Consider the following 18,987-nt stretch of genomic DNA (forward strand, 5'->3'; position numbering starts at 1 on the left):
CAGGAAGACTTTAAATCTCACAAATTTCCACTTTGGTATTTCTAAGGCTGAGTTCCTTTTGCTTTACCTGCCTCTAACTTTTTTCATCTGTGAACCTTTGCATTCAGTGTCCATAGATCACACATGTGATAGTACTAATCACTAAATTTGGCGTTACCTTACCATAGCTTTCAGAGATGAAATTTGGCATGGGTACCCAGTTCTTTTTAAATAAAGCCTGAAAGATTTAAAAAGGACAAAGTGTTTCTCTGACTGAATGGATTGAAATAAACAGTCTAGTATTACAGGGGAAAACAACACATATAGGAACAAGTAGAAAAAAAATCATCAGAAACTCATTAAAAATGCAGAGTGCTAACATTTTTATAGTTTAGTTCCTCTGCCATTTGAATCCAATAGAATCTGGATTGTGGATCAGTTCTGAGGAAGAGAACCTAAGAATAAAGCTGGATGAGAAATTTCAGAATTTGGGTACTGTTACTGTACCATTTTACGCTTAGGGACCTGTTCATCTTCCTTCTACTATACTGATGAAAATACGCATTTAACTAAGGTGACTTTTCTGTTAACCTTATAAAGACGCGGTGCATGATATAGGAAGCTGATAAACGTAGCTGCCTCATGTTCCCCAGCAACCATCTCGCTTCCTCCCCAGCACAGCTTCTTAACTACCCCTTGTTAACCTTGTCCTGTTCGCTCCTTCCAGTGCTGTCAGTGCTGGGTGACTGCATGACACGCACAACTCCTTTCATGAGAGGTTTCTCCACACAAAAGGAACACCAGCAATGGCACCAAGCCCCTGCCCTCTTCTGGGAAGGTCCCCAAGCAATTTTCACTCCCTGCCCAGACTGAATTCAGATGTCACTGACAGAGAGGTTTAACAGTTTCATTTCTTGTTTCCAAAACTCACAGCTCTTCCATTGTGACAGGGAACATACTGTCCTTGGTCACACCACAAGCAAGGGATCAGCATGAGGGAGTGAACTGGAAAGCAACGTGTGGATAAACCTGATGGGAAATGGGCTGTGACAGGGCAGCCCAGGACAGCAGCCAGCCGAATGCTTTGGCTCTCCTCATCCTCACACTGCGAAGACAACAGCCAGGCTTCCTCTAATGCAGTACCACTGAAGTTGCTGCCTCTCAGGTCAGACAAGAGCTTCTCCAGCTGGGTCTTAAAACCTCCAAAGATGGAAACTGTTCATCCTCTCTCAGCACACTGCTTGCCTGCTGGATAACCTGTTATTACAAGTGCTGCTAGAACCAGTAGTACAATTATTTCACATTTCCAAAAGCTTTAGAGAAGGAAAACAATAATTTATTCACAATTAATTACTGCACAACTGAGGCAAAATGATCTTTAGGTTTCACATCTTCGCCCACCTATTCTCACTGAATTTCCAAACTATAGAAAAAAAAGCATTAACTGGGTACCTGGGAAATTTCTTTCTTTTTTTTTTTCAATCTTAAGGCCAAAACAAAAACTCTTCAATTACTATGCTCTCTAGGATGAGAACAACTATGATTTTTAACCTAAAATACTGGCCATTTTGCTACAGCAGTGCATGATAGAAAACTCAGACTGTGACACCACAAAATTGTGGCAAGGCAACAGGTTGCTCCTGCGTGGAGAAGGTAATTCTCCAGTAAAATATACAAGTGGGGCAGATACATAAATGTATACAGAAGGATTAACAACGCTAAAACTTCAGTTCAAAGGAAAATATACTGACCAGTCACAAGCAAAACACTTCTGAAAATGTTAAATTCAGGGGAAGCTCATACCTAAAGCAAACAGTGTTCAGATCTGTAATGCAGTAGTTCAGATGCAATTTATCAGTTTACAATGTTGTTGGTAAACATTAGGAAAATCAAACTATTAAAGATCCACCAGCACTGAAATAAAGAAAGCAGATGAAGTTAGAAAGCACTAATACGAAACCACACGCTTGCAGACTAACAAGAAGAGCTTCCGCTATAATTTTTATCAGTTGAGAAGAACAAAGAAGGAAGACCTCAACGTCAGACAGTGCACCCACAAAAGAGGTAGATATTGTGTTAGGGTTGTACCAGGCAATGAACTGCACAAAAAGCAGAGATGAAACTGAATCAAGAATATTGGATAGTGCAGGCAAAACACTGACCACCTCAGTCGGTAACAGGTGTAGAGAAAGGCTTATGAGGACAACAGAGCCATCCTCACCAGAGCTAAACACAAGATTGTTAAGCTCAACAAAATGGAGGCTAAGATGTCTTACAGTTGGCTCTCCAGAAAAACATGACAAAGGATAAGCACCAGAGGGGTGAAAACAGAGTTATGACAAACATGATGTCACCAAAACAGCTAGCCTAACTGGAGTAACGGCAACAAAGAAAGCTAATTTAACCAAGGAGAAAAATGGTATCCATATAAAAGAAGCACTATGCTATTACTTTAACAGGAGACTAGACTCAGCAGCTCAGGAAACCCCATCCAGCCCTATGCTTCTATGCACTCAGTAGCAAAGCATCTAACATTTCTTACAAAATTACACCTCGCCACAGAAGCGGCCTACGAGGTAGCTCAAGTTTTCTTCCCATTTCATTGTCCAAGGTAAAGGCAGAACAAACTTGAGGTTCACTGCTCATCTGAACTGACAGTCACAGAAGTTAGACAGCATTTTACTTACCCTGGCTGTTGGAGAGTTCCTCAGTGAGGACAGAGACATATGACATTATGTGGAGCCATGTTCAGGGTTAAATGCGATGTGCAATAGTTTTTGGCAAAGTCATTTATTATTTTTAATCATTTTCATTTTGGTAAGTTCAGTGCAGGCACATAAAGTTCCTAATTGGTATCCTTATTTATAACTTATAACTGTTTTAGTATAGCTATTTTTTTTCTTTTTCCATTCTAAAAGCAGAGCACATGCTGTGAAAGCTTGTAGGCACAGTAAAAGCTACTCACAAAGCAAGTTACTGCCAGCCAGCCACAGTCACAAGATCAAGGGCTGATACAATGGATGTGCTACATTATAACCCTGTAACATGTTATACCACCATTCATCTTCAGGAAAATTTAATATAAATACGTAAACATGGTACATCATCTTTCATTTCACTTAAAGATATGAAAATGGAAGAGATGATGGAGGAATTTAGAAATCCTATTAATATACTATGACTACTTCAGTGGCCACAGGGAAGTCCCATCATCTCTGTGGTTTAGTTAGCACATCTGCACACAGATGATGTGACTTCGTAAATACCTTAGAGTTTTTATACAGGCAAGTTCCATTGAAACCTTGCTCCCTAGCATCAGGAAGTCGCACTTATTTTGCAGAGCTACATTGGAAATCACACATTGCAGAGTGACACGTCTTATCATTAGTCTGTCAAAGAGACTTTTAGAAAAATACTGCAGCTTCTGTACAGAAGGCATGTCGTACCTACTAATACCCTAGCACGTTGCCATCCTGCAGGTACCCTCTCTCTGAACTGCACTCTAAAAGAAACTTGGTTTAACTGCACTTCTAGTCTGCCTATGGTTTCTCCTCTTTGACACAACCACTTGTGGTTTTGAATTGCACTCCAGTTCTGTTCTGCTTTGGCACTGGATGTAGAACCACTGAAGGGAGGTACGTGCCCAGGTAGTAATCCCAAAGAGGCCAACCTCACGTGCATATGAAAGACTGACTAGGTGCAGGCTCAGACCCCTGTGTTTTAGCCTACATTGTGTGCTTTTTAAATTACACGGCCCTGCCATAGCAGTAAGACCACAGCAGAGTGTGGTAATGGACTACAGCCACACCAGAGCACCAGCTGCTTCTTGGCGTGCTCCGCCTCTGGCTTCCTGCATTAAGAAATGATGATGATAAGGAAAAGAATCTTCAAAGACTGCAGTATATTTTTGCTTAATTAAAACTAAATGGAAATTGGTATGCAATTGACTGACAACGGCAGTTCAAACCCTAATGCTTGCTGCCAGATTTTAAAAGCCATTCAGATCCTTCACTGTAAGGAGATGCTATGTAGTGAGACTTCTTTCCCCCAGTCCCTGTACTTGCAACCAGGGTCACCATGCAAACTGGTAAGAATGCCAGTTCTGAGTTAAATCCACCACACTTTTATTCCTGCTCTCTGCTTACTGCAGAGCACAAAGCATGTGATACTATTCCCTGCGGAGAAACCTCCTGAAAGTTTGATACAAAACAAACACAAAAATGACTGGGAGCACGCGCTTCTACTGGAAATTCTTCACTTTCTCTCCCTCCCTATGCTCCTTCCTTCTTTCTCACTCACTAGAGAACAGCTCAATCATTCCAGAGTGGAATGAATGACTAACCCTTTTCCTTTCTAATTAAATGTGCTGTCAACATCTCTGAAGGGTACCTGCAACCCACGATACAAGGAGTGATTTTGTCCATTAGTTAAGCAGAGAAAAACAAAGCTACTTTGACGGAGGCTAGCTTTTATCCTGACTCAGTCCAACAGACATTTTATTTCCATGGGAGCTGAGCCAATCTAAGTTACTGCCTCCCGCTGCTTGTCCTCATTTTTCTGCACCTCGTATCTGTCAGCATAATCGCATGTTGGTACCACCCAAACTTTTTTTTTTAGGACCTTGGACCTAGAATACTTGGACAGGAAAAAAAAATAAAAACACTTTACAACAGGAACAATTTAAACCAAATCCCTTTGACAGTATCAATCTGAGGAACAACTATATTAGCTTTTTATGATGGCAAATTTGAGGAGCAGGAACCCCTGCAGCAGCCAAGCAGCTGCAGATGAACCACATGACAGAAGAGCTGCAAACAAATGCTCATTCAAAGCAAGTTGTCAGACTCAGTGTAGCACAGAAGACATTTCCTGTGAACATATTTTAAAGGCTCAAGTTTCCAATAATCAGCCTGCAAACTCAGGCAACATATTCTTTTTCTAGGTCAAGATAGTCACGACCCCTGCTACAAACCTCAACTAGACAGAAGGTAGAAGACACCGTGCATCCATCCTGCTGTGCTCTGTCTGTCCTTGTCCTTTGCCTTGTGGCAAATAAAACGCAGGGTTCTTTAAACTCTTTCACAGACTAACCGTATATTACTTCCTCGAGTCTTAGCTCACATTCCACATTTCAAAATACCAGTCTTCACGATTTTAAAGAACAAAAGCTCTCTCCATTCTGAGAAAATGATTACTGTGATCTGTATGGGAACTCTTTCTGAAGTAGTGACTTCTACAAGATGCAATCCCATTTATATCAAGAGGCCTTACAGAAAGAGAGGAAACTCTCGATCTGATTCCTCAGAATTGTATCACATTTGCTTGCATTATGTATGCGGCTTGTGCTTTCAGAACACTAAAGTTTCAGCTATTTTCAGCTCTAGTTTGGAAAGAAATAAAGCACTCATCTATGGCTGTATCTATATTCCTGGCTGCAGCAGTGCTTTCTTTAGCATCCTAACGCTTGGCTGTGCTCCTGAATGAGTTGCAGCTTCTTGCTGGGCAGAAACACAGCCACCATTTACTTACTCTGCACTAGATTTTCATGGAAAGAAAATCACAGTACATGCCAATACCTCCCCAGCTCAAACAAACATGGAGCCAGAACCTCCTGCAGCATGCACCGACACCAGGCCTGTTCCTCAAAGTCGTCACAGAGCCGCCACCTCCACAAGTCAGTCTAGCTAGCGAGCGCTGTCCCACAACACAGGAAGAGAGGAAAGCAAGATTACAAAACACAGTCTCGAGGTCAAACTGGTTTACACGAGTGCATCCTGTATTTCACATTCCATTTTAAATATTAAGGAGGGGCCTCGGTTTGTTATTACAAGTGTGACCAGCCCACCTGTTCACCATGCGCTTGTGCAGAAGAGATGAGGTACATGAGGAACACCCAGGATAACAGTGAATGAACTTTAACAGGTTTGTGATGTGTTCACAGTAAAATGAATTTTTAATATTTTCCTCTCTGCCCTCATGAGACCCCCACCTGGAGCACTGTGTTCAGCGCTGAGGCCTCCAGCACAAGGACATGGAAGTACTAGAGCAAGTCCAAAGGAGGGCCACGAGGGTGATCAGAGCTGGAGCACCTCTCCTATGAAGAGAGGCTGAGGGAGTTGGGGTTGTTCAGCCTGGAGAAGAGAAGGCCCTGGGGAAACCTTGTAGCGGCCTGACAGTGCCTAAAGGGGGCCTACAGGAATGCTGTAAATAAGACACAAATAAACAAGACACATTTTTCTTAGCTACTGAATGTCCACGTGCCTGTTTTTCTTGCCACAGGAGGCTACGCTTTCAGGCTAAATAATATTCCACTGTAAAGCCAAACATTCAAGTACTAATGGATGAAAATTATCTTCGTGCAATGTAACCATATGATAAACTTCCAAGGGAGTTAGTTCAGTTTTATGAAAATCTCTAGGAAGATGACATTAAGAGCAGTTTTCCCTCTAGAGTAATCCATCACACTGATCTTGTCATACACACAGATTTTATGTAGCCCCAAATGCAACATGAGGGCTGATGCAGACTGGGACATTGAGCACTCCTGCCATGGAACGTGCAGTGTGACACGGGGAATTTTAGGCTGTATTACAGTCACACAAACAGTCACATTTACTGTGAAGACACTGTTCTCTTGGGTCCCAGAAATATGAACCAAAGAGGAATTGTGGGGAAAAAAGTGCAAGATGTAGCAAAGTTGGGAAAGCAATGTTAAACTTTCAGAAACTAAATGCTGCAAAATATTGCACTCCCCATCAGCTACCACAGCCCTCCCAAGTGCCTGTGTGCCACCTGCCTTCTTTCTCCTGGAAGCCTTTTAGAGGCTCGCAAATGTTGCTGGTGCCGCGTCAGCCACATGCTAGGAAGGAACCACTCTTCCCATCTACCCTGGGTGCCTTGCCCATGGCAGAAAGGGGCAAACTCCTCAGGCAAATTGAGTCAAGTTACTAGTGGGTACCTGTCTGCTGCTTATCCTGAATATAACACCAGCTAACAGATCTTCAGAACGATAAGTGACTGTTCTGTCTTCCATTCATCTTTTTGCTAAATTTAACATGCAATTGGTATTTAGACACCTCCAGTGTTTAAAGAGACAATTATTGCACGTGCCAAACTGTTTCTAGCTCTCAATAAAACCTGACCAGTGTCTCCTTCTGACATTCTTGGATTTGCCATTGATTAAAGATGGAGGATGTTCTCGTATCCGAAACATAAATCCTCCTAACAAGCACAGAAAAGAATGTTCTGTTCTTCCTGAGCTATTAGGAAATCCTTCCATCCCCAAAGAATAGGCAAAGCATTTACAAGATAGCCAAAATTCAGACAGGCTGGTGCTGAAGCCAAGCTCCTCCCTTCCTCAGCCCACACAATCACACGTTGGCAGCCTCCTTATTTCCACGCACAAAAGCAGATGCTTCCTTCAAGTGCTCCCTGTGCAAATGGAAGTTTGTCCTTCCAGGTGCCCATGCAGGCTCCCTCTCTACTGCTCTCTGTACCCTGAAGGTGCTCAGCCCTTCCCACTACCCCCATGCACTGAAACGACTTGGTGTCTTGAGAAGGATCCTGTAAGCCCCACGTTGCTGCAGGGCCCTTGCCCGCCACAGGAGCTCGCTGCTGGGCGCCATTTGCAATTTCACTGAGGAGGAGCCCTCAGGTGGCCGAGGCTCCGAGTCTCTCTCAGACCATCTGAGCTGAAAGGACAGTAAGAGTCAGTAATACTCACGTGCATTCAGTTGCAAAAGCTGCTGATAAAGGGAGGCAACAATAAAGGATGCAATTTTACCATACAGCAATAAATGTGACAAATTAAGGTCACGGCAGGGGAGATTAGTCTGACTATTTCATTACGATCCCTCCAGTCATGGCTTCATGGGGCTCCCCAAAACGAGTCTCTCAAACACCTCCAGTCATGGTGCTGGTGGCTTCCCTCCGGAGAACACAGGTCTAGATCACTGGAGCATGGATTAAACACCGCCAGACACAATTCCCTTCAATTCAACATTTCTGACCTTAATCTATCACATTACCCACACACCTTAAACTGGCTACTCCATTCACCATACATTTTAGTGTAAGTGCTATGGATAACCTGATTGTACAAGCCCTTTGTGAACATTTAGTATAGACTTCAAAGCCCTCTAGGATCTCTCTCAGTATCCGTAAGACACCAAGTTATTTCAAAACAAGCTTAGGACTAAAGCTCCATTTAATTTGCTTCTGCACGGTAGCAATACCTACTGTTGGAAAAAAGCAAATTACAAAAGAGTATGAGTAGTTACACTATGTATAAATTCTAAAAATGGCCAATCTGCAAATATAGACATGCTTTCTGCACAAGATCGTGAGCATTTTCTCTGAAATTCACAAATCTGAGACCAAATTTGTCCCAGCCCTCTTCTATTCCCAGCTGAACTGGGGAGGCTTCACAGAAGAGCAGCCAAGAAGACAAATCTCCTCTAATTCCCCATTTGTCTTTCCAAAGCCCATCTCTGGTAGTCCAGTTTGCAAGTCTGCCTCACTGCATACATACTGGTGAAAGGTAGTCACTTTTCCACGCAACTTTTCAGTGTAAAATCGCTGTTCTGTAGAAGTATTGGTGATTTGAATTTCATATTCTCACCAATGAGCCTCCAAAGGTATGGGACAATAGAAATCTTATGTAGGCAAAACCACAAAGGCCACATTCTTCCTATTACTCACTACCTCCTGTTTACCAAAATGCCATTGAAAGTCATCCACTTATCTCAGGAAGAGAATAATTTAACTAACTTTTCCCAGGCAATCACGTCAGAGAGAATTTAAAACAGAAAGACCTCATCCTAGCCAGCTCAACTGCATGCATTTTATGTCACACATTCATAGCCACGATACTACATTTACTGCTAGCAACATTCAGGATGCATCCTTTTCATCCAAACCCACTACGTAGCGCACAGAGCTTGAAACTTCCTTCCTTGCAAACTTTCCTGAAACAGTAGAAGAAATTGTCACCATGATGTGATTATTTCATGGCCTTCTATGCATTAAAAGAACCAACATTTTGCCATGCTGGTCCAGGAGAAGCCCACCCACCTGCCCAACAGAAATCACACCGATGACGGGGTAAAATATATCTTTATATATAAATATATATATATATATATATAATATATTATATATTAATTATGTATATTATATTATTAATATTTAATATATATATAATAGCTTTAAAGTCACACCAACTAGTGTCTATTTCTGAAGCGAGACAGAAGAAATCTTTTATAGCAGCCTGTTTTCACAGATCCAGGGCTTAAAATCTACCCACACACTGGAAACTTGCTGAAATTAGTGGCTTTTTAGTGCAGTCCAGAATACTGCAGCACTTTTGTGTTGTTTTGCATTTTAAAAATCACATTACTGGGTTGAAATAGCCTGCAGAAACGGAGGCAGGAATGACACGCTCCGTCATTCACCTTTGCCCGCAGCAGCTCTGCCATCTGGCACTACCAAGCATTTATCTAAAAAATAAATCTGAATTAAGGATCATGAACCCACTCCTTTTTTATTCTGCATTACCTGGGCACAGGAGGTCACTATACAGTCATACATGACATCCTATTTACCAATTCACTATTCTTCCTTTAAGCCCACGCAGCAAACTCAGAGGTACTCTGCTGCTTTAACAGATGAAGCACCAAACTGAAAGCAGAATTAATCCCAGATTTCTACATCCCTATAAAATACAAAGAGAACTCAGCGCAGAAATAACACATCATCATAATCCAGGCCACAGTCTCATTTAACCAGAGCAAAATGAACTATACTCATCCTCAAACTGGCTCTGATTCCAGAACAGGGGGCAAAGAGACTACAGTCACGAAGAACTAGTCAGGTGGAAACTTGGCCCCTGAAGGCAAATCATCACTGATATAGTCAAGGTACAGGCATCACCCTTTGCCCTTTACTTAAATTTGTGCACACTCAAGAATACGCAAAAGTTTCAACAGGCAAAAATCATAAACGATACAAAACCTCACAATGTGACGAGGCAGGAGGCCCTCTACAACAAGGGCCTTCCTACTACCTCTCCTGGCATCCCCCCACTTAACCTGCCCAAGGTTTAAGTGAAGAGCTTTTCAGGACACCGTATGTGCAAAGATTTAACAGTTCTTTCCCCCTCCTCTTTAAAACCAGGGAACAAATCTAATCCACAGAAGACCACTTATTCAGAAAACAGGAAAATCTATAGGGACAAAGTGGATGCCCTGTAGATGTATACAGACATATAAATGAAAGACCACCAAAACAACTCACAGAAAAGTTGCCATTTCTAAAAATTACTCAAATACAAAAGGTGAGTTCTCCAACAAATGAGACGGTTCAGTATTGCAAGCAGTGCTATTCATACTGCCCACGTGCACGGATTTTTATTCCAACATAAACTCCAGGAGTTTATTTCAAACAGACACACATGAAAAAAAAGAAACAAAAAACTTGTAACCAAGCCAGCTCCAACAAACTTTTTCCCTCCTCTTTTTCAAATTTTGAGTTGAAAATAAAAATGCCATGCTGTTCTGTGACACAAAGAAGTGTTAAATAAACGTTGATATATTGCTGCTTTTTCATATACTGCAAAGCCCTCTTTCAAGAAGTCTAACATCAATAGCAAATCACCATATAAAATACGGCAATCATTTTTTTGTGACATAAATCATTACTCAATGCATGGATCATTTTCTGCTCTGCATAAACTCAGCATCTGATGCAACAGTGCTTCATTTTTGATAATCGGGAAAAGCTGTCATACAGTCCAAAAATCACCCATATTAAATGTGATTCGCGCAAACTCATTCTAATAATGAGACTGGATCTCCTCAAAAGTTCTTTGCACGTGCCAGGAAGGCAGCCTAAGGGCTCAAAATAACATCGGTAGGGCAGAGCCACATGGGAAACTGGAGAAAAAAGCTGCAGGTTGGACCAAGGAGGAAACAAATAAAAGGACAGCCAAACACCGTACCTTTATTGCAGAAAAGAAAGTCGAGGAGATCACGAACTCTCATGCTTCATGTTCTGCTAAAAGTACAGGCGAAATGGCCCCAGCAGCTTCTTCCACGTTGCCTTTATGGCCTAATGCAAAGCCAACTTAAGGCAAGAAAAAACAACTTTCAGGGTGACCAGAGGGCAGACTTTTGACAAACCATATTATACTTATTACAAAATCCCTGCATAGAAGGAGTCCTCCTCTCTGATGGTCATCTCTTCCACGGATGGTTTACGGACAATCGGGATGGAGAGGCTGTGTTCAGGGCTGGGTTGACTCCCGGGCTACCCATCATCCTCTCTTTTTGATTTTAAGCAGGTTCTTGCAATTTCTTTTCAAAAATGTTAACTGTTAATTATTTAAATGCACCCACAACATATTAATAAGGAAATGTAGTAAACTCAATTGAAGATATTTAAGTTTTATTATCATAAATTATTTGTTCTGGTTTGACATAGTAGAGAATTCCTAGTCTAAATGTGTACATACTGAAAGGCAGACATGAAGGCAAACACAGTCCTGACACACTCTCAGAAACCAATAATTTAGATACAAATCAGTGGAAAAATTAGGACTTTAAAGAGTGTTTTATGCAGATTTGATGTGGGAGGGGAAGGAAAGACTGCCACGTTCCAGAACTCTGTTAGTAAGCAGCCCTAAAAACAACCCTAATATTGGATAAATTAGCTTGCATTCATAACACTGTAACATCCGAAATATTTTATATCCAGAACATTAATCATTAAATTCAGCAACAAAAATTTTGCTCTTGGAGATGGGAGTCCATGAGCGACACTGTTTTACAAGCTTCACTCACAGAGTGGTTTTCTAAATTGGATGTCACAAGATGTGTACAGGCACTACTGATGTGCTAACAAACCTTGCTCTCCATTTTGTTATGAAACTCAATCTTTTTTTTTTAAGGAAGTCATGCCAAATGTAATTAATTCATAGCAATGAATACACTGTGCATCAGTGAACGCTGTAAATTATAAACAGAAGAAGAACCTAAAGTATGCTGTCATTTTAAATGATCTTACTACGTTGCCATGTTTATTTGAGAGGAGACAAGAGCAGTGATTTCTGTGCAGATTTTACAAGGAAATGCATGGCAGTTTCAAGAAGCTGAGAGTAAGCAAATAAATGATGAGTTTTCAAAAACATCCTCTTTTTCTCACTCTGAAAAATAATACACAGAAGTGACCAGACTCCCTTGTTATTAAGAACAGCTGCTGACCTCACTGTTATATGCACCTGAAAATGACACTGTCTTGCAAATCCAACATAAATGCAAAGAAATAAAAAGAAAAAAAAAAAAAGGAAGAATGAAATTAAGATAAATTCATTATTGCAATTCAAAACCAAAGGTTTCATAACTTAGCAAATCTCTTGGGGACAAAGCAAAGGCTCAAGACTCAGTGGGTTCTGCCTGAGGATAATTAGCAATACAAATCTAGGCTACATTAAAATTATTGCACCAGAGTGAAGAAAACAACAGCAAACCACTACAAAAAACCTACTTTTCCTCACTCTGCATAAGTGAACACTAACTAGAACATGTCCCCCTTTTTGCATATAACCAACTGTTAGAGCAGGACGTATACATGGGTTTTTAGCAGCACAAAATGAAAACAACCCCGGGATCAGGATACAGCGTTTCGAGTATGTGAGGAGACTGTTTACATCCAGGCACTGCACAGAGCGCGGCGCGTGCACGCTCCCAGCCTGAACGCTGAAGGCAAAACAGCGCTGTGATTTTAAAGGTAAACAATCATTACTTTGCTATTCCTAACGCCACTGCTCTTTATTCTATTACCAAAGCCATTCAGAAGTGGGTACGCTTAGTCGGAAGCGAGAGCTAGGGAACTGCAGCGATCTCCGAAGCGCAGGCAGAGGGCTGCTTAAACACCCGCCGTTCTCCCTGCCCTGATGTCTAGCAGCACCGTTTCTTCGAAAGAGGTCTTCTGTCCTTAACATGGCTGCCATGCCTTACATAACACAATGAATGAGAACATGTTATTTTGTTTCCTCGGACATGCACTGCCCGTTAGCCACACGATTCCCCATACGGCTCTGCAACCAGCCGAGACAAAGCTTTGCAGTAACGCAGCTCCCTCCAAGAACAAGCAGTAGCAGCAGCAAGAGACTCAACCTTCCCAAGCTCTAATTTCCCTTTCCTATCTTTCCCTAGTAAATAGCAGGCATTCTTACCTTTAAGCAAGCAAGAACCATAACCGTGCTCAGTAGAGCCTGCTGCGTTTCGTCTGTGCTCGTAAAAGAAAACCTTGGCGCAAGCGTCTGCTGCAGCAGGTAATCAATAATGCAACCTGCCTCTCCTGTTGCCAGAGCTGCTCCATCTGCACGCTAGCGAACGTGAACGCTGTCAGCGTGAGTCATAGCAGTGACTCAGAGCAGATGCAGAGCTGCAGGAGGAGTTTAAGTTTCAGGGCTTCCTCTCCGTGTCGCACAGGCACGCACGCACGCGCCGCCCGTGTGCCTGGGTGTACGCACGCCTGCAGACGGCCGCGGCCTTTTCTTTCAGCAGCGAGTTGGGCTTCTTTCTCTGTGCAATCTTGCTTTTTATTTCTGGGCTGGCAACTCTGATTCTGTCTTCGCTGTAAACATATTCGTCTTGAATGTGAAGCTTGCTCTGCGAGCCAGGTCAGTCCCGTGGTGCGCCAGGCGGTATGCGACTGGCGCCTATCTGTGAGCTCACACCTCCCATCGAGACTCAAGGGAAGAACTCAACTACCCCAGGAAAGATTCCAGAAGAAAAAATAAGTTGGGGTAATATCCATTTACCCACCATGAGTGTATAACAAAGTGCCTCTGGGGGCAAATCGGGCCTGAGATGCAGCGAGAGGAGAGCTGGGGGATGCAGGCGAGCGGAAGCCCCACGTGCCTGACACCAGGGCGAAGTGCCTGCAGGAGAGCACTGCTGCATTACGGCCAGGGGCAGTGCCTTTGGGGAAAAACTGACTCCTGCAGCCTTCCCCATAGTTACCTGTCCCACCAGGCACTGGTGGCCAGTCACAGCAGCAGCAGCGATCCATGCGGTTACTCGCCAGGCCTGCCTGACTCCCCACCACATTTAACTTAGGGCAGGTGTTACGCAGCCTGTTAGGCACTTAATGCTAGGCAGGGTGAAGATGGAGTGCAGTACTGATTGCATTTTATTTCTGAAAGGCATATTATACTAAGCATTGAGCAAACCCAGGCTCAAGCAAGGCAGGTGAAGCCCTCTGCTACTGAGCCAGCAGGTCAACCTCAGAGAAACAAATGATGAGATGAATGAAGAGAGCATTGTCAGAAGAAGCTGCTGGCCCAAGAACTATGCCATTAAAACGTGTAGACCTGCTTATCAGCCATTCATATAAACATCCCAGACAGTCTGGGAAAAGGCACTTGGTTTATGTCAAAGCATTTACAAGCGAAACATCTTTCCTCATACTTAGCAAATGTCCTGCTGGCTATCGCCCAGATAAGCAGATTTGGGCTGAGATTTCTCACGGAAAAGCTGATAGCAAAGCATGACTGACTTTCACAGGTTTTGTGGGGTTTTGTTTTGTTAAAGAAATACTTCTTACGCAAAGCCCAATCAAATTTAAGGTAAGCCTCTCCGTCCGATCCAAGCAGGTGCACTACACCCTTCATTACTGTATCTGGTTGCTATTAAAGCCGCTGAACAAACTTCTTACTATTGATGGTAATGTTTACTCCTTCCTTGTATCTCGAAGCAGCCAAGAACACTGGTTTGGCAGGGATCACGAGATGAGAAGGAATCAAGCTGAGCAAAACAATCCTGGAGGCATGGTCATGGAGATAACACAAACAAAGGGATAAAGAATAACTGGTGTCTTTCCCCTAAAAACACCCGTATTATATCTATCCCTTGGAATATCTTCAGGAGCTGCTAAATCCCACCCTTTTCTTCAATTTACTATTGGCAGTGAGTTTTTGCTCCAGCCAAGCTTTCAGGGCTTTATTGTTTTGAAAATGTTGCATATGCAGAAGAATGCTAAACTCCCCAGCATGCCTGGAAAAATATAATCAAAAACCCCAAAAACCAACCAAGACCCCTAAGTCTTTTAAACATGAAAAGTAACAGCCAGAACACAGTCCGAATGGCATCTATGACACAGGTAGAGAGGACCAAACGGGGCAGTACTTCACACATTTTTGCTTTTGTTGTTTTTTTTGTGTCTGTTTTTTGAAAGTATGGCATGCATTTATATCTCTACACTCAGTTTTGTGCTGTGGTTCACCTAAAAGCATAGATTTGGATCAAAGACGACTCAAAAGAGCTGTTAAAGACATAGGGAGACAAAACACATCAAGAGCGAGCATACACTGTGTAACATGCAAATACGTATCTGCAAATGATCCCACCTAAAAATGAGAAGTGATCCAGCTGCTGTAAGCAGCAGTTCTGTGTTGCCTAATTTCAGTTGCCCTGGCTTGACCTTCTGCTGCAGAAAGGGTTTGGATCCTGGGTCTGAAAGTGGGAAAACCTAAAGACTCTTGCCCCAGGAGAGGTGAAAACCTAAAAACCAACACTGATGTGGATGAAACCTTGAACATGAATATTAGTACAGCCTGCTAAACTGAACACTACTGCAAGAGATTTTGTGTTAAAGGCACCGTAGACTATTGCACACTTTTCAAGGACTAGAGATAACATTTTTTTTTCCTTTTTCTCCTTTAGAAAACAAACAAGCCATGGCTCTTCTGTAGTACCTATTCAACACGGTACTCCAGAACACGCTAGGGCAGGGAATCCTGTTCCTCCTTATCATTTCCCTGTCTCGGGGATTTTGGTTTTGTTTGTTTTTTTAAGCCATCATGATGCCAGCGATGGTGGAAAGGGCTTCCCGCTGCCTCTTGCAGGTCATCCGATTCCATATTAACTTGCTTTCTTATGAAAGCTCGGTCTACAGTCAAATTGTCCTTACCGAGTATATTTAACTGCACCTCTGTTCTTGAGCCTTTTTTTCTTCTTAGCTGTACTGTAAGAGGGAAAAAAACGCATTCATGTTCTTCAAGGACAAAGCTGGCTTCCACTGCAATAGAGTAACAGGCAGATCAAGGACCACGGGCAGTACCCACAGGGACACCTTCCTTCCTCCTTCCAGTCCCCTTTCCATCAGCTATGCACTCTGCTGCATCCTGGTGATGGTTTGCAGCCCTGTTTATCTGAGCCCTATGGAAAGGTGGGTATTCAGAGAGACTAGTTGCTGAGGAGCACTGACATTTGTTTTCAAGACAAAAGCAGAGCTTGTTTTCTGAACAGGCTCATACTCTCTTTATCATTGTTACAGGCATTACAGCACTTTCCATAAGCCCTCACCAGCGAGCAGCCGCATATGGGGGTCAGCACTATGCATGCACGCAGCAGAAGAGACCCACCGCAGAAGGAGCACATATTTTGAAAAGAGAGAGAGATTACAAGTTGAGAAGGAAAATAAATACCCTTACATCATCTTACAAAGCACAGCTACTTTACTTGACCAAGGCTGCTTCATACGTCCATAGCAAAGCCAAAAGCAGAAACTAGATTTCAGTGTCTTGCTGAAATGAACCTCAGGCTCCCCTTCCAGTGCACCTCAGTAACAAGGACATTTCTTCCAGCTGATCACCCTTCGTGGGAATTGTGATACACCATGACAGAAGCACCGTGCTTCTCAGGAAAATTAAAAATCCTGCTGGCAATAGCATCAGCGCCAGAGGAAGCCACACGTGGAAGTGGAGCTTTACTGATCGGTGTGGGAGGAGAGGAGAGGATGCGCTTATCACTTTCATCTCAAGGCTTCTGAAGATTAGTAACAGGAGGCACTACTTTCTACCACCAATACCTCATCCACCAACATCTCGGTAGCATCTTGCACCCACCTCTACAAAAGTAGCTAGCAAAGCAAGCCAGAAGAAGCTGTGTGAAGCCATTTCCAGCATACCACACAAGTACATCTCTTCATAGAGATCACCTCCTCAAGCTACTGCTACGGCTATGACCCGAGAGAGACATCTTTTATTCCTCCTGTACCAACCCAAAGCTACCTATCCTGCAGTGGAAAGCAACTACACAGTTCCGGGGCACCTGTAACACGCTGCGCACAGATCTCAGAATATCCCGAGTTGGAAGGGACCCATAAGGATCATTCTCTCAGAGGGAAGTACTTTTGTGCACGTAGTGACAATGTACAAGATGACCTTACTGTCCTTTTCCTCTTTACGTTCTGTCCTCAGCAGATGAAACCAGAGACTGAGACACTAAGATCAGAGAAAGCAGCTAAAACAAGACAAGAAAAACGTATCTCATGACAACAAAGACGCACTGCCCAGATGAGAGCCGAGTTCACGGACACTGCTGTGGCTCCTGCAGAGCAGGGACCCAGACAGGGACACATTTGCTGCATAGGAAAGCTCACTGGCATAAGGACTCCCCAGATTGCACTTGATGTCAGCATAGGGTCAGCTGATCTTTTTTGGCAGCTGGCCTGCTCGTATCTATCCCCTTCTGTTCTCTTTTTCTCTTTACTGCCAACATCTGCCCATGTTTTGCATTGACAGGGAAGGTCAGCAAGCCCCTAATAATACATTAAACCTCAATCAAATGACGCACCATTTCCAATTAACATCTGCCCAATATTACTCCCCTTAATTCAAAACTCTGCCTCTTCCTAAAAAAACTAGACAGTTTAAGTGTAGAAACATCTGTAATCTCAAGTGTCATGTATGTGCCTTAAAAATCACTCTGGATAACAGAGAAGGCACTTCAGAAAACACCTGTTCTCCCCAGGCTTCTGAGAATATTATAGTTTGTTCCACCAACATAGACACAATTTTCCCATTCCAAACCATCTTTATTTTTCTCTACAATGCACAATTGCCTCTCTGTTTCAAGCCAGCATGCCCTGTTTGCAGCACTGGTACAATGATTTCAGCTGAATCCAACGAAAGAGATGACCAAACCCAGGTGTAAACTCATTTTGAGGCACTCAGATGTTACTATATGACTTAAACATTACATTTCCTTGCACCATCAAACAAAACACTGTACTCTGGTGGGAATTGTCTACATCCACTCATTTTGCTTATTCATTATACCCTATACATTTTCTGAGTTAAATTCTTCCTCCTGTCTTCACAATGCAGGACTTGTAGATCTCATGCCAGTCTTTGTGACCTGTGAGTGGTAGGTTCTTAAAATGCCTCAGAAAGAACAATTGTCCGTGCTGGAGAAAGAAAGTAGAAGTAAAGACTTACTGTTATCTCAATACCATCTGCTGCACTGGGTAAACTAAATTAAAAAAAAAAAACAAAACACATGTAAAACTGTGAATGTGAATCTGGCCAATTTTGCTGACTATTCCTCAGCACTTTTTTAATATAATGTACTCCCCCTTATTTGCATGAAGAAAGAACTGTGATGCAAGATTTCTGTGTTTGCACAACAGATTTTTAATGCTTTGTCTTGGCTTCTCAACTCATCTGTACTCCTTTGCAAGTTAATCAGCTCCGATTTTTAGCAGGGAAATCATCTCCTCTTATGTTCCTCATTAGTAAGGTCATGAAGAGGAACTGCCTACCTAGACATGTTAGGGACCTTGTCCTGTTATTCCTATTCTTGGTATTCTTTGCCCTTGCCTTGCAAAAAAAGCCCTGTTGTCAGTACAGTATAACACAGCACTACACCAAGAGCTAAGAGGAACCCCAAATGCGTGTTGAATAGTAACAGATCTGATAAGGAGGAAAGCCAAAGTTGAATATTTTTCATCTCTCTCTCTCCCTCTCAAAGTTCATAATTTCTTCTTTCAAAATAAATTATGTAACAATTCAATCAGAAAGAGCTATCCAGAAGCTCACAAAATTGCCTCGTGTGAATCCAACCTCTATTTGTGGTGCACCATAAATTATTCCCCAGATTAATGCCACCAAATATCACTGGGACCATTCGAAGATTAAAGTACTGCACAAACTGGATTGCGGAT

General features: G+C 42.6%; 1 protein-coding gene across 49 annotated transcripts in view; it reads right to left on the reverse strand.

The window, feature by feature from the left end:
- INPP4A (inositol polyphosphate-4-phosphatase type I A) overlaps positions 1-18,987 on the reverse strand; it is a 120,697-nt gene that overhangs the window by 77,172 nt on the left and 24,538 nt on the right. For 5 of the 49 annotated variants that reach the window (XM_040559860.1, XM_040551385.1, XM_040552203.1 and 2 more), the window contains exon 1: positions 13,211-13,569. The exons of 17 other annotated variants lie outside the window; for them this stretch is intronic. The gene's annotated coding sequence lies outside the window, so the exon portion shown is untranslated. Of the gene's footprint in view, positions 1-4,951; positions 5,020-10,975; positions 11,101-13,210; positions 13,573-18,987 lie in introns of those variants that run through there. 27 more of the 49 variants (XM_040531274.1, XM_040563122.1, XM_040563991.1 and 24 more) reach the window with 19 other exon arrangements.

This window comes from Cygnus olor, chromosome 1, assembly GCF_009769625.2.
Source record: "Cygnus olor isolate bCygOlo1 chromosome 1, bCygOlo1.pri.v2, whole genome shotgun sequence".
NCBI classification, from domain to species: Eukaryota; Metazoa; Chordata; class Aves; order Anseriformes; family Anatidae; genus Cygnus; species Cygnus olor.